Genomic DNA, 13,435 nt, shown 5'->3' with positions numbered 1-13,435 from the left:
TGGAGAAATTCATGTTGAGTGAAACAAGCAAAGCACAGAGGGATAAATACTGCATGTGCTCACTCATATGTGGGAGCTAAGAGATTAGGGAAGGCAGGAAAGGAAGACCACAGCAGTGCTGTGATCCAGCAGACGGAGGGAACATTCCTAGGGCTACAAATTGGAGTGGAGGGGAGAGGGGGAGGGGGAGGGATGTTGGGGCATAATTGTGTGGGGACAAAGGGCACAAAAATAATTTCTGGTAATGGATATGCCCCCAGTATGAATCTTGTACCAACATCATGTGCAGGAGGGGGGACAATCAGCTTTGTTTGTCATGAATATTCGTAATAAATTAATTAATTTAATAAAATAAAAAAACCAAAACCAGATTCCTTCTAAAGCAAAAAAAATTTTAAAATAAAAAATAAATAAAAAGACTGGTGACACTAAGTTTGGTGAGGATGTGGAGCAAGCATTTCTGAAAAAGACCTGGCAGGTTCTATTAAAAGACATGCTATGACCCTGCACTATGACCCAGTAGTACCTATCACTACTCGATATGTACTTAAGAGAAACGAAACCATATGTCCACTAAAATCTTATATATGAGTGTTCACAGTAGTTTTATCCATAACTCGCCCCAGTCTGGAAACAGGTCAGGTGCCCACTAATAGAATAATGGGTAAATAAAGAATGACATAGTAATGTAAACTATTACTATTCAACAATAAAAAAAGAACAAGCTATTGATATATATGACAACATGGACGAATCTCAAAAAACATTATGGTGAGTGTACAAGAGTACATACTGTGTGATTCTATTTATATAAAATTCTAGAAGAGGCAAAACTAATCTGTGAGGAAAGAAATTAGAATAGTGTTTGTTTGGGGGAGCTTGGAGGTGAGTATTAACAGGGAAAGGGAATGAGGAAACTTTCTGGGTGGTGGTTGTATTAGGAGTTCTCAAGACTACCCTCATGTTGGGTGATTTGCTAAGAGGATTCACAGGACTCAGCATATAGTCATACTGTAATGTGGGAGCCCCACATCTGAGAAGGCACTCACATAGTGTTTACCTATTCCAAAGAAATCACCCAGAGATCCAGTAGGTAGAGACATTGGTTTATTAGAGTTATGAGAGTTACTGATGGTGGCCAATTGGTAAGAAGTCCATGCTGCCATGGAGTACATACAGCAGTTATATAGTTAACAGACCAAATTAGGGATATAAGTCATTTTCAGGCTTATGTGCAGACCCTCACCCAGACCACATAACTCAGGGTACTCTCAAGATATGGCTGGGCAGATAAATTTATCTATTGGTTAATCTCCTGGTGTCAGAGTGCTTGCTCAGTTACTTAGTGTTCTACTTCTTCCAGCATTCTGTTTGTGTAAAGGGGACTTTCCTTTCCCTGGATAACTGCCTTGGCCAGGGGCAGCCTACCAGGGATGAGGGGGAGGGAGAACCCTGGTATGTAAGGGGGAGGGGTAAAGGGTTATGTTCAGCATCTGCCCTGAACACACTCATGGCTATGATTTATTGCAGTTAAAGGAAGCAAAGCAAAATCAGTAAAGAAAAAAGGTGCATAGGGTGAAGTCAAAAGGAAACCAGGTATAAGCTTCCTAGAGTCTTCTCTCAGAGGAGTAATACAGGATGCATTTCATTCTCCCAGCTATATAAACACTGTGAAATGTTGTCTACCAAGAAGCTTATTAGAGACTCAGTATGAAGCATTTTTACTAGAGACTTATCACTTAGCCACCCTTTGTCTATCACATACCAAAATTCCACACTCCTGAAAGAAAAGCATATGTGAAGAATAAACCATATTATTTGCATAAACAGTTAAGGCATAGTGAGCCATTCTTAACATAGAAGGTGGGAATCCTCCAAAATTAAAGTTCCAAGACACCAGCCAAGGGCTAATCCTGTAAGCAGACCTTTCAAAGGATAGCAGTCAGACCTGCTAAGTTAACTCTTCTCTACATGGTGGTAATGTTCTACATCTTGACAGAGTTTGGGTTATATGAGTGCATGCATATGTCACTTAAGATTTGCACATTTTAACTGTATGTAAATTTTACCTCAAAATTTAAAAAACTGTAAACAATATTAGTCCTATCCATTAATATGAGGTACTTCAAAAAGTTTGTGGAAATAAAAGCCACATATGACAAACCCACTGCCAATATCATCCTAAATGGGAAAAAGCTGAAACAAGGAACAAGACAAGGATGCCTACTCTCACCACTCCTATTTAACATAGTATTGGAAGTACTAGTCAGAGCAATCAGGCAAGAGAAAGAAATAAAGGGCATCCACATTGGAAGGGAAAAGTAAAACTGTCCCTGTTTGCAGATGACATGATACTATATACAGAAAAACCTAAAGATTCTACCAAAAAACTATTAAGGCTGATTAATAATTTCAGTAATGTTGCAGGATACAAAATCAGCATGCAAAAATCAATAGAGTTTTTATACTCCAATAACAAACTAGCAAAAAAAGAAATCAATAAGACAAGCTCATTTACAATAGTCACCCCCCCCCAAAAAAAAATACCTGGGAATCAATTTAACCAAGGAAGTGAAAGATCTCTACAATGAGAACTGCAAACACCATTGAAAGAAATTAAACAGGACACCAAAAGGGAGAAAGACTTACCATGCTCTTGGATTGGAAAAATCAACATTGTGAAAATGTCCATACTGCCCAAAGAAATCTACAGATTCAATACAATATCCATTTAAATACCAATGACATTCTTCACAGAAATAGGAAAAGCAATCCTAACATTCATACAGAACAACAAAAGACCCTGAATAGCCAAAGCAATCCTTAGCATAAATAATAAATAAATAAAGCTGGAGGCATAACACTCCCTGACTTCAAACCATACTACAAAGGTATAGTAACCAAAACAGCATGGTATGGTATAAAAACAGACACTCAGATCAATGGAACAGAATAAAGAACCCAGAAATCAACCCACATACTTATAGCCAACTGATCTTTGACAAAGACAACAAGAACATACATTGGGGAAAAGATGTCCTCTTTAATAAAGGTGCTCAGAAAACTGGAAATCCATATGTAGAAAAATTAAACTAGATCCATACCTCTCACTGTATACCAAAATCAACTCAAAATGGATTTAAGAATTAAATACACATTCTGCAACTATAAAACTCCTAGAAGAAAACATAGGGGAAACACTTCAGAATATAGGACTGGGCAAAGACTTAATGAATATGATCCCAAAAGCACAGAAAACAAATGAAAAAAATAAACAAATGAGGTCATATCAAACTAAAAAGCTTCTGCACAGCAAAATAAACAGTTAACAGAACGGAAAGACAACCTATAGAGTGGGAGAAAATATTCAAAAACAATGCATCCAACAAGGAATTAGGATCCAGAGTATGCAAGGAACTGAAACAACATAACAGTAAGAAAGCAAGTAACCTGATTTAAAAAAATGGACAGAGGAGCTGAGTAGGCATTTCTCAAGGAAGGTATATGAATGGCCAACAGACACATGAAAATATGATCAACATCACTCAGCGTCAGGGAAATGCAAATCAAAAACACACTAAGATACTATCTCACTCCAGTTAGACTGACCATATATTAGAATGACCGAGAATAACAAATGCTGGCAAGGATACAGGGAAAGGGGAACTCTTCTATACTGTTGGTGGGACTGTAAATTAGTACAGCCATTATGGAAAACAGTATGGAGGTTCCTCAAACAACTACAGATAGAGCTACCATATGATCCAACAATCCCACTACTGGGTATATACCCAAAGGAATGAAATCATCATGTTGAAGGGATACCTGTACTCCCATGTTCATCACAGCTCTATTTACCATAGCTAAAATATGGAACCAACCTAAATGTCCATTGACAGATGACCGGATAAGGAAAATATAGTATATATACACAATGGAATATTACTCAGCCATAAAAATGAATGAAATTCTGCCATTCATAGCAACATGGACAAACTTAGAGAAAATTATGTTAAGCAAAATAAGCCAGACATGGAAAGAGACATACTGCATGACCTCACTCATAGCTGGGTGCTAAGAAAGAAAGGAAGAAAGAGAAAGGAAGGAGGAAGGAAGGAAGGAAGGAAGGAAGGAAGGAAGGAAGGAAGGAAGGAAGGAAGGAAGGAAGGAAGGAAGGAGGGAAGGAAGGAAGGAAAGAAAAAGAAAAGATGACAATAATATGTTGAACTTTCAGAAGGAGATAACAAACCTAAGGATACTAGAGATAGAGGGGTAGGGGGGTTGGGGAGGGACATATAGGATAAGTGGCATAAGGAATAATTATGATTTGTAATAATGAATATGTTAATAATTTTTTTAAATGCAGTGTGGTATCTTGGATTGGATCCACATTATTTGATTTCACACTGATGAAATCCAACAAATTCATCTACAGATCCATTGCAATTCTATGAAAATCCCAGCATGGTGTTTTTTTGTTTGTTTGTTTGTTTGTTTTGTAGAAATTGAGAAGTGGTACCTAAAGTTCATATAGAAATCCAAAGGGCCTGGAATAGCTAAAATTAACTCTGAAGAAAAATAACAGTTGGAGAACTTACAATACCTGATTTCAGGAATTATTATAAAGGTGCAATAATCAAAAGAGCAAAGGATTGGCATAAAGATAGATCAATAGAACAGATAGAATTTAGAAATCCAGGGCTGGCCCGGTGGCGCACTGGATAAGTGCGCCGCTTGGGAAGCGCGGCGGCGCTCCCGCCTGAGGGTTCGGATCCCACATACAGACCGGTTCCCGCTCACTGGCTGAGCGAGGCGCGGGAGCAACGCCGAGGGTTGCAATCCCGTTGCTGGTCCCCGGTCCGGTACGGGGCAACACTGAGGGTTGCGATCCGTTGCCGGACACGGAAAAAGACAAAAGACAAAAAAAAAAAAGAATTTAGAAATCCATAAATATATGGACAACTGATTTTTCAGGAAGTGTAAAGGCAATGCTGTGGAGAAAGGATAGTCTTTTCAACAAATGATCCTGAAACAACTGGACATCCATGTGCAAATAAATAAATAACTTCAACCCATACCTTGCACCATATAAAAAAATTAAGTGAAAATGGATCATAACCCTAAGTGTGAAACCTAAAAATAAAATTTCTGAAAGAAAACATGAGAAAATATTTGTGATTATGGCTTAGGCAAAAAATTCTTTTATATAGCACAAAAAGTCATAGTCCATAAAAGAAAATACTGATGAACTTCTTTATCAATATTAAAAATTTCTGCAATTCAAAAGACACTGCTCCATTGCCTAGCTATTGTAAGTAGAGCTGCAATAAACATGGGAGTGCATGTATGCCTTCGACCTGATGTTTTCCATTCCTCTGGATATATCCCCGGGAGTGGGATTGCTGGATCATGCGCACATTCTATTTCTAGTTGTTTAAGGAACCTCCATACTGTTCTCCATAATGGCTGTATTAATTTACAGTCCCACCAACACTGCAGGAGGGTTCCTCTCTCTCTGGATACTCACCAGCATTTGTTATTCTCTGTCTTTTTTTATAATAGCCACTCTGATAGGGGTGAGGTAATATCTCAGTGAGGTTTTGATTTGCATTTCCCTGATGGTTACTGATGTTGAGCATTTTTTCATATATCTGTTGGCCATGTGTATGTCTTCCTTTCAGAAGTGTCTATTCAGCTCCTTTGCCCATTTTTTAAATTGGATTATTTGGGGGGTTTTGCTGTAAAGTTGTCTGAGCTGTTTGTATATTCTGGATATTAATCCCTTGTCAGATGCATTTTTAGCAAATATTTTCTCCCATTCTGTAGGATACCTTTTCACTCTATTGATTGTTTCCTTTGCTCTGCAGAAGTTTTTAGTTTGATACAATCCCATCTGTTTATTTTTTCTTTTGTTACCTGTGCTTTTGGGGTGTTATTCATAAAGTCATTGCCCAGTCCTAAATCCTGGAGTGTTTCCCCTCTGTTTCCTTCTAGGAGTTTTAAAGTTTCAGTCCTTACATTTAGGTCTCTAATCCATTTTGAGTTGATTTTGGTACATGGTGAAATGTACGGATTAAGTTTCATTCTTCTACAAATGTATATCCAGTTTTCCCATCACCATTTATTGAAGAGGCAGTCTTTTCCCCAATGTATGTTCTTGGTGCCTTTGTCAAAGATCAGTTGGCTGTAAGCATGTGTGTTGATTTCTGACTTCTCTATTATGTTTCACTGGTCCACATGTTCGTTTTTATGCCAGTACATGACTGGATAAGGAAATTGTGGTATATATACAGAATGCAATGCTACTCAGCCATAAAAAAGAATGAAATTCTACCATTTGCAACAGCATGGATGAGCCTGGAGAAAATTATCCTAAGTGAAACAACCCAGGTACAGAAAGAGAAATACCGCATGTTCTCACTCATAGCTGGGAGCTGAATCCATAATTACACAAATGAACAATAAAGAAAGACAGAGACAAAGAAAGAAAGAAAGAATAATCACTGTAATACATTGAACTTTTAGAAAACTAGAAGTAGAAAAGTGGAGGGGGTGGGGAGAAGGAGGGGGACTAATGAGGAAGTGGTCAATGGACACAAAGAATGATTGTATATTGTAATGATGAATAAGCTTACTATACTGATCTAACCACCGCACATTCTACACAATTATTGTAACTCAACGTTGTACACCATATGTCTGTATAATAAAAAATAGAAATAAATAAATAAATAAATAAAATTACATTTCTAAATATGAAAAACAAACAAAAAAAGGACACTGTTAAGAGAATGAAAAGATAATTCACAGACTGGGAGAATATCTTTGCAAAGCAAGTGTATGATGAAGAACTTGTATCCAAAAAAATATAAAGAATACTCTAAATTCATCATCAGTAAACCAACAGCCTAACTTAAAAATGGGGGGAAAGTTTGAATAGACACTTCACCAAAGAGGATATATGAGTGGCAAATAAACCCATGAAGAGATGCAGATTCTCAGCAGGATTATTCATTAGGAAAATGTGAGTGAAAACTACAATGAGATACCACTTCACACCATTTGGATGGCTGTAATTTCTTTTTTAGACTGACAGTAACAAGTATTGTTGAGGATGTAGAAAAACTGGAACCCTCGTACACTGCTTCTGGGGATGGAAGTTGGAACAACCACTTTGGAAAATGCTTTCTAAGTATCTTAAGAAGCTATACTTGTATTTATCATATAAAACAGACTTTTCGCTCCTGAAAATCTAAGCAGGAGAAAAGAAAGCATGGTTCCACACAAAGACTTGTATGAAAGTGTTTGTAGGAGCTGAAAAGGTGAAAATGATCAAACTGTTCATCAGACAGTGAGTGAACAACCAAAGTGTGTTTTACTCACACAATGGGATATTATTTGTCAATAAAAAGGAACAAAATACTGATACCTGCTACAATGTGGATGAATCTCAAAAACAATATGCTAAATGACAAAAGTCAGACCCAAAAGATCACATTTGTATAACTCCATTTACATGAAATGTCTAGAAATGGCAAATTTATGAAGACAGAAAGTATATTACTGGTTGCCTGGGGCTGTGGGTAGGGACATAAATGGACTGAAACTGGGCATAAGACCTCATTTTGGGGTGAAGAAAATGTTCTAATATTTTATCATGGTGGTGTTTGCACAACTTTGTAAATTATTTAAAATCACTAAATTGTACACTTAAATGGTTTCTATGTAAATTAAAACTTGATAAATATCCTGCAATGGCTTCTTGCTGCACCCAAAATGAAATCTAAGCCCACAACTTCCTTTCTACCAAAATCCTAAGCTCTCTCTACTCCACTGCTCATATTTTCCCAGGAAAATAAATGACTTATCGAAAGGCTTGCGCAGAGAAAATACATAAGGGATGTACATCAGTCCTACATCAGGGATGGTGGATTGAACAACAGGTCCCATTCTGAGCTGTTTCCAGGTACTTCTGTCCTCTGCCACATTGTTCTGGGGCCAGTAGACCCCAACCCAGAGGCAGAGGCTTAGGTGATGAGAGCAATTCTTAGAGACTGAAGCAACTAGGGGATGAAGAATCAAGCCTCCAGCCAACAGTGGCAACTGTCTTGGTAACTGGGCTTCAGGTTTTCTTCAGTTCCCATCTTAAAGACCGGAATTGGTAACTACATGCATACTTGTTACCTGGGCTTGCTTTATTCCCTGAAATCTCTCATAGTCAGTTTTCAGACTTGATCTTACTCAACCTTTCAGTATCATTTTGAGATAGGAGGTGCTCAGTTTCCCTGGGTTCAGGTTTCAGGACACACCTCTGGGTTTCAAGCCACTCCCCAAGGTCTCAGGTCCCTCCCCTAGGCCTTCTCCTAGAGGAGAGATTCTGTTGCTTGTTCGACCTATTTTTGGCACCAATATGGGGATATTGAGACCACAAGGGGCAGACTTATGCAAATCCAGTAGCTGAGCATGCTCAGTAAAATTAATTTATACCAGCTTATGTGACCAAGCATGCCAAGTGGAAGGAAGTTTATCCTTTGAATGACCTTCCACTAGAGGTGCTAAAAAGCACAGAATAGTCTTGAATATGTTCAGTGCATGCAATATTATTTGACCAATGAACATACTTCAAAAAGAGACCAACTGACCATGTGCAATACTATGTTACATAACAGGGAACCACCCACTTAATTGAATATTCATTAGATAGGATGAATATGTATTAGATAGCAAAACAATAAAAGCCAAATCCCAGCAGAAGACAGAATTGTTGCTCACTTTTCTGGGGCCAACCCACACTTCATTGGCTGAGAAGTGTATGCTTTACTTTTGCGTTAAGCTTACTTTTAGTGGGTGACTGCTCACTCTCTTGAGCCAGCCTGTACTCTACTAAACTTTGTGTGTATTTCTTACTTTTGAATTAAACTTGGTGTGGGCCCTGCTCAGTCTCTGGAGCTGTGCTGCACTCTTTCTGTGAAATCTGTACCTTTGTTTTTTTGTCATATAAACCTTTTCTCACTTTCCACTGTGACTCTGCTCTTGAATTCTTTCCTGTGGTGGAGTCAAGAACCTGGTAAGAGGATGGGGTGGGTTGAGGCTGGCTATCAGGCCTCCCAGACCCTTTCCCCTGGCATCAATTTGACACAGCTAATCACACTTTCCTTTTTAGAGTAATTTATTTAATTTCTTGACTTATTTTCTTGGTTTTCCTCCTACCCCCGTGGCTGCTCCTCTTAAGTCTCCTTTGCAAGGTTCTTATTACCTTGACCTCTAAATACTGGATTTAGGTCTGGCTTCTTTCACTTAGCACAATGTTTTTGATTCACCATGTTGATACATGCATCAGTAGTTTGCTCCTTTTATTGCTGAGTAGTATACCATGGTATGGAGGTACCACAGTTGTTCATTTACAAGGTGATAGACATTTGCATTGTTTCCAGTTTTGGTGAATATGATTAAGCTGCAATAAATATATGCATACAGGATTTTATAAGAACATATGCCTTCATCACACTTGGGTAAATATTCAGGACTGGGATTGTCAGATTGTATGGCTAGAGTATGTTTAATTTGATAAGAAACAGATGGTTTTCCAGCATGGCTGTACCATTTTACATTACCTCCAGCAGCACATGAGGATTTCAGTTTTTTATCATCGTCACCAGCACTTGGTATTGTCAGGTTTTTAAGAAAAGACATCCTACTGGGTGTGAAGTGGTATCTTTCTGAGATTTTAATTTGCTTTTCCCAGATGATGTTGAGGAGCTCTTCATGTCACTATTAGCCACTCATAAATCTTTTGCCAGCTTTTAAAATAAATTTGGCTCTTTGTTGTTTTATTATTGAGTTGTATTGAAATATTCTGGAAACAACTCCTTTAGCAGATATTTTGTGCAAATGTTTTCTCCCAGTCTACAGCTTGTTTTTCTATTTTCTTAACAAAGTAGGATGTAAGCTGTAAGCTCTACATTTTTTAAAATTTATTTTCTTATGAATATTCACGAGATGCAAAACTGATTGTCACCCCTTGTGGCATGATGTGAGGGCCAGATTTATACTGGCAGCATACCCATTACCAGAAATTGCTTTTGTACCCTGGGTCTCCCACCCAATTGTCCCCACTTCCCTCCCCTTCCCCCTTACCCACCCACTCCACATTGTAGCCCAAGGAATGTTCTCTCCCTCTGCAAGACCAATGCACTACTGTGGTCTTTCTTTAATTCCTTCTTTCTCTTTTAGCTCCCACATATGAGTGAGATCATGTGTTATTTATCTTTCTGTGCTTTGCTTATTTTGCTCAACCTAAGTTTCTCTAGGTTCATCCGGTTGCTGCAAATGGGAATATTTTCATATTCTTTTTTATTGCAGAGTAGTACTCTATGGTGTATATATACTAGTTTCCTTATCCAGTCATTCATCGATGGACATTTAGGTTGGTTCCATGTTTTGGCTATTGTGAACAGAGCTACGATGAACATGGGAATGCAGGTATCCCTTTGACATAATGATTTCCATTCCTTTGGGTATATACGCAGAAGTGGGATTACTGGATCATATGGAAGATCTATCTGTAGTTGTTTGAGAAACCTCCATGCTGTTTTTCATAGTGATTGTACTAATTTACAGTCCCACTGACAGTGTAGGCATGTTCCCTTCTCTCCACACCCTCACCAGAATTTGTTATTCACCATCTTTTTGATTACAGCCAGTCTAACTGGGGTGAGGTGGTATCTCAATGTAGATTTAATTTGCATTTCTCGGTTGACTAGTGATATTGAGTATTTTTTCCTGTGCCTGTTGGGCATCTGTACATCTTCCTTTGAAAAATGTCCATTCAGCTCCTTTGTCCAATTTTTAATTGGGTTATTTGTTCTTTTTACTGTATAATTGCTTGAGTTTCTTGTATATTATGGATATTAATTCCTTGTTGGATGGATAGTTAGCAAAAAGTTTTCCCCACTCTGTAGGTTGTCATTTCACTCCGTTGATTGTTTCCTTTGCTGTGCAGAAGCTTTTTAGTTTGATATAGTGCCATTTGTTTATTTTTTCTTTTACTGCTTATGCTTTCAGATTCATGTTCATAAAGCCTGTGTCCAGACCTAGTTGCAGAAGTGTTTCACCCATATTTTCCCTTAGTACTGCTATGGTTTCAGGTCTTATACTTAACTCTTTAATCCATTTTGAGCTGATTTTAGGGCATGATGAGAGATGCCTATCTAGTTTCATTCTTCCACATATGGATATCCCATTTTCCCAGCACAACTTGTTTAAGAGGCAGTCTTTTCCCCAATGTAGACTTTTGATGCCTTTTTCCACTATCAGATGGCTATAAGCCTGAGGGGTGATTTCTGGGTTCTCAATTCTACTCCACTGCTCTGAATATCTATTTTGATACCAGTACCATGCTGTTTCGGTTACAATGGCTTTGTAGTATAATTTGAAGTCAAGTAGTGTTGTGCCTCTGGCTTTAATTTTATTGGCTCAGGATTGCTTTGGCTATTCGGGGTCTTTTGTTATTCCATATGAATGTTAAGATCGTTTTTTCCATTTCTGACAAGAATGTCTTGGATATTTAGGTGGGGATTGCATTGAATCTGTAGATCGCTTTTGGTAGTATAGACATTTTCACAATGTTAATTCTTCCAATTCAAGAACATGGAATATCTTTCCATCTTTTTGTGTTTTCTTTAATTTCTTTCACAAGTGGTTTTGTAGTTCTCATTGTAGAGGTCTTTCACCTCCTTGATTAAATTGATCCCTAGGTATTTTATTTCATTCATGACAATTGTAAAAGGGCTTTGTTTCTTGATTTCTCCTTCTGTTATATCATTATTTGAGTAGATAAATTCAACTGATTTTGTGGCATTTATCTTGTATCCTGAAACATTACTGATGTTATTATCCAGCTCTAGGAGCTTTTTGATAGTCTTTAGGTTTTTCTTTGTATAGAACATGTCATCTGCAAATAGGGAAAGTTTGACTTCATCTTTTCCAATCTGGATTCCTTTTTTTTTTCTTTCTCTTGCCTGATTGCTCAGGCTAGTACTTCCAGTACTATGTTGAATAGAAGTGGTGAGAGTTGGCATCCTTGTGTTGTTCCAGTTCTTAAGGGAAAGGCCCTCAGTTTTTCCCCATTCAGAATGATAATGGCAGTAGGCTTGTCATAAATGGTTTTTACTGTGTTGAGATATTCTCCTTCCTTACCTAATATGTTGAGAGTCTTTATCATGAATGGATGTTGAATTTTGTCAAATGCTTTTTCAGCATCTATTGAGATAATCATATGGTCTTTGTCATTGAATTTGTTGATGCGATGTATCACATTTATTGACTTTTGTATGTTGAATCTTCCTTGCATTGCTGAGATGAATACCACTTTTTCATAGGTTACATTTTCTAAAATATGTTGCTGTATTCTAATTGCCAATATTTTGTTGAGTATTTTTGCATCTAGGTTCATCATGGATATTGGCCTGTAATTTTCTTTTTTTGTTCTGTCTATCTCTGGTTTTGGTATCAAAGTTATGTTGGCCTCATAGAATGAGATTGGGAGAGTAGCTTCTGTTTCACTTGTTTGGAATAGTTTGAGGAGAATTGGTATTAACTCCTCTTTAAAAGTTTGATAGAATTCAGCTATAAAGCCATCCAGACCCAGACTTTTCTTTGTTAGAAGATTGCTGATTACCATTTCAATCTCCTTGCTTTTTATTGATCTGTTCACATTTTGTGTCTCTTCTTGGTTCAGTCTTGGTAGTTTGTATGTGTATAAAAACTTATCCACATCTTCAAGATTCTCATATTTGTTGTCATACAGTTGTTTATAATAGTCTCTAATGATTCTTTGTATTTTGTGGTGTCGGTTGTAATGTCTCCCTTTTCATTTCTGATTTTTGGTATTTCGGTCTTCTCTTTATTTCTTTCTTTCTTTTTTTTTTTTTTTGTTTGTTTACCTACCTAATGGTTTGTCTATTTTATTTATCTTCTTGAAAAAAACAACTTTTTCTATTGGTGATCTTTTCTATTGTTTTTTGGGTCTCTACTTCATTCTGTTCTGCTCTGATCTCAATTATTTCTTTCTGTCTACTACATTTAGGTTTGGATTGTTGTTTTTCAAGTTCTTTGAGGTGTTGTGTTAGGTAGTTTATTTGAAGTCTTTCCATTCTTTTGATGTAAGCATTTATTGCAATAAATCTGTCCCTTTGTACTGCTTTTGCAGTATCCCACAGGATTCAGTATGATGTATCTTTATTTCATTAGTTTCCAGAAATTTTTTGATTTCCTGTTCAATTTCTTCTTGGACCCATAGGTCATTCAGGAGCCTGTTATTTAGTTTCCATGTATTTGTATAATTTCCAGAGTTTTGCTGATTATTAATTTCCAATTTTAGTCCATTGTGGTCTGAAAGAATATCTGGAATGATTTCAATTTTTTAAAACTTGCT

This window comes from Galeopterus variegatus, unplaced genomic scaffold, assembly GCF_000696425.1.
Source record: "Galeopterus variegatus unplaced genomic scaffold, G_variegatus-3.0.2 Scaffold7733, whole genome shotgun sequence".
Lineage (NCBI taxonomy): Eukaryota > Metazoa > Chordata > Mammalia > Dermoptera > Cynocephalidae > Galeopterus > Galeopterus variegatus.
This window is presented reverse-complemented; position numbering follows the sequence as displayed.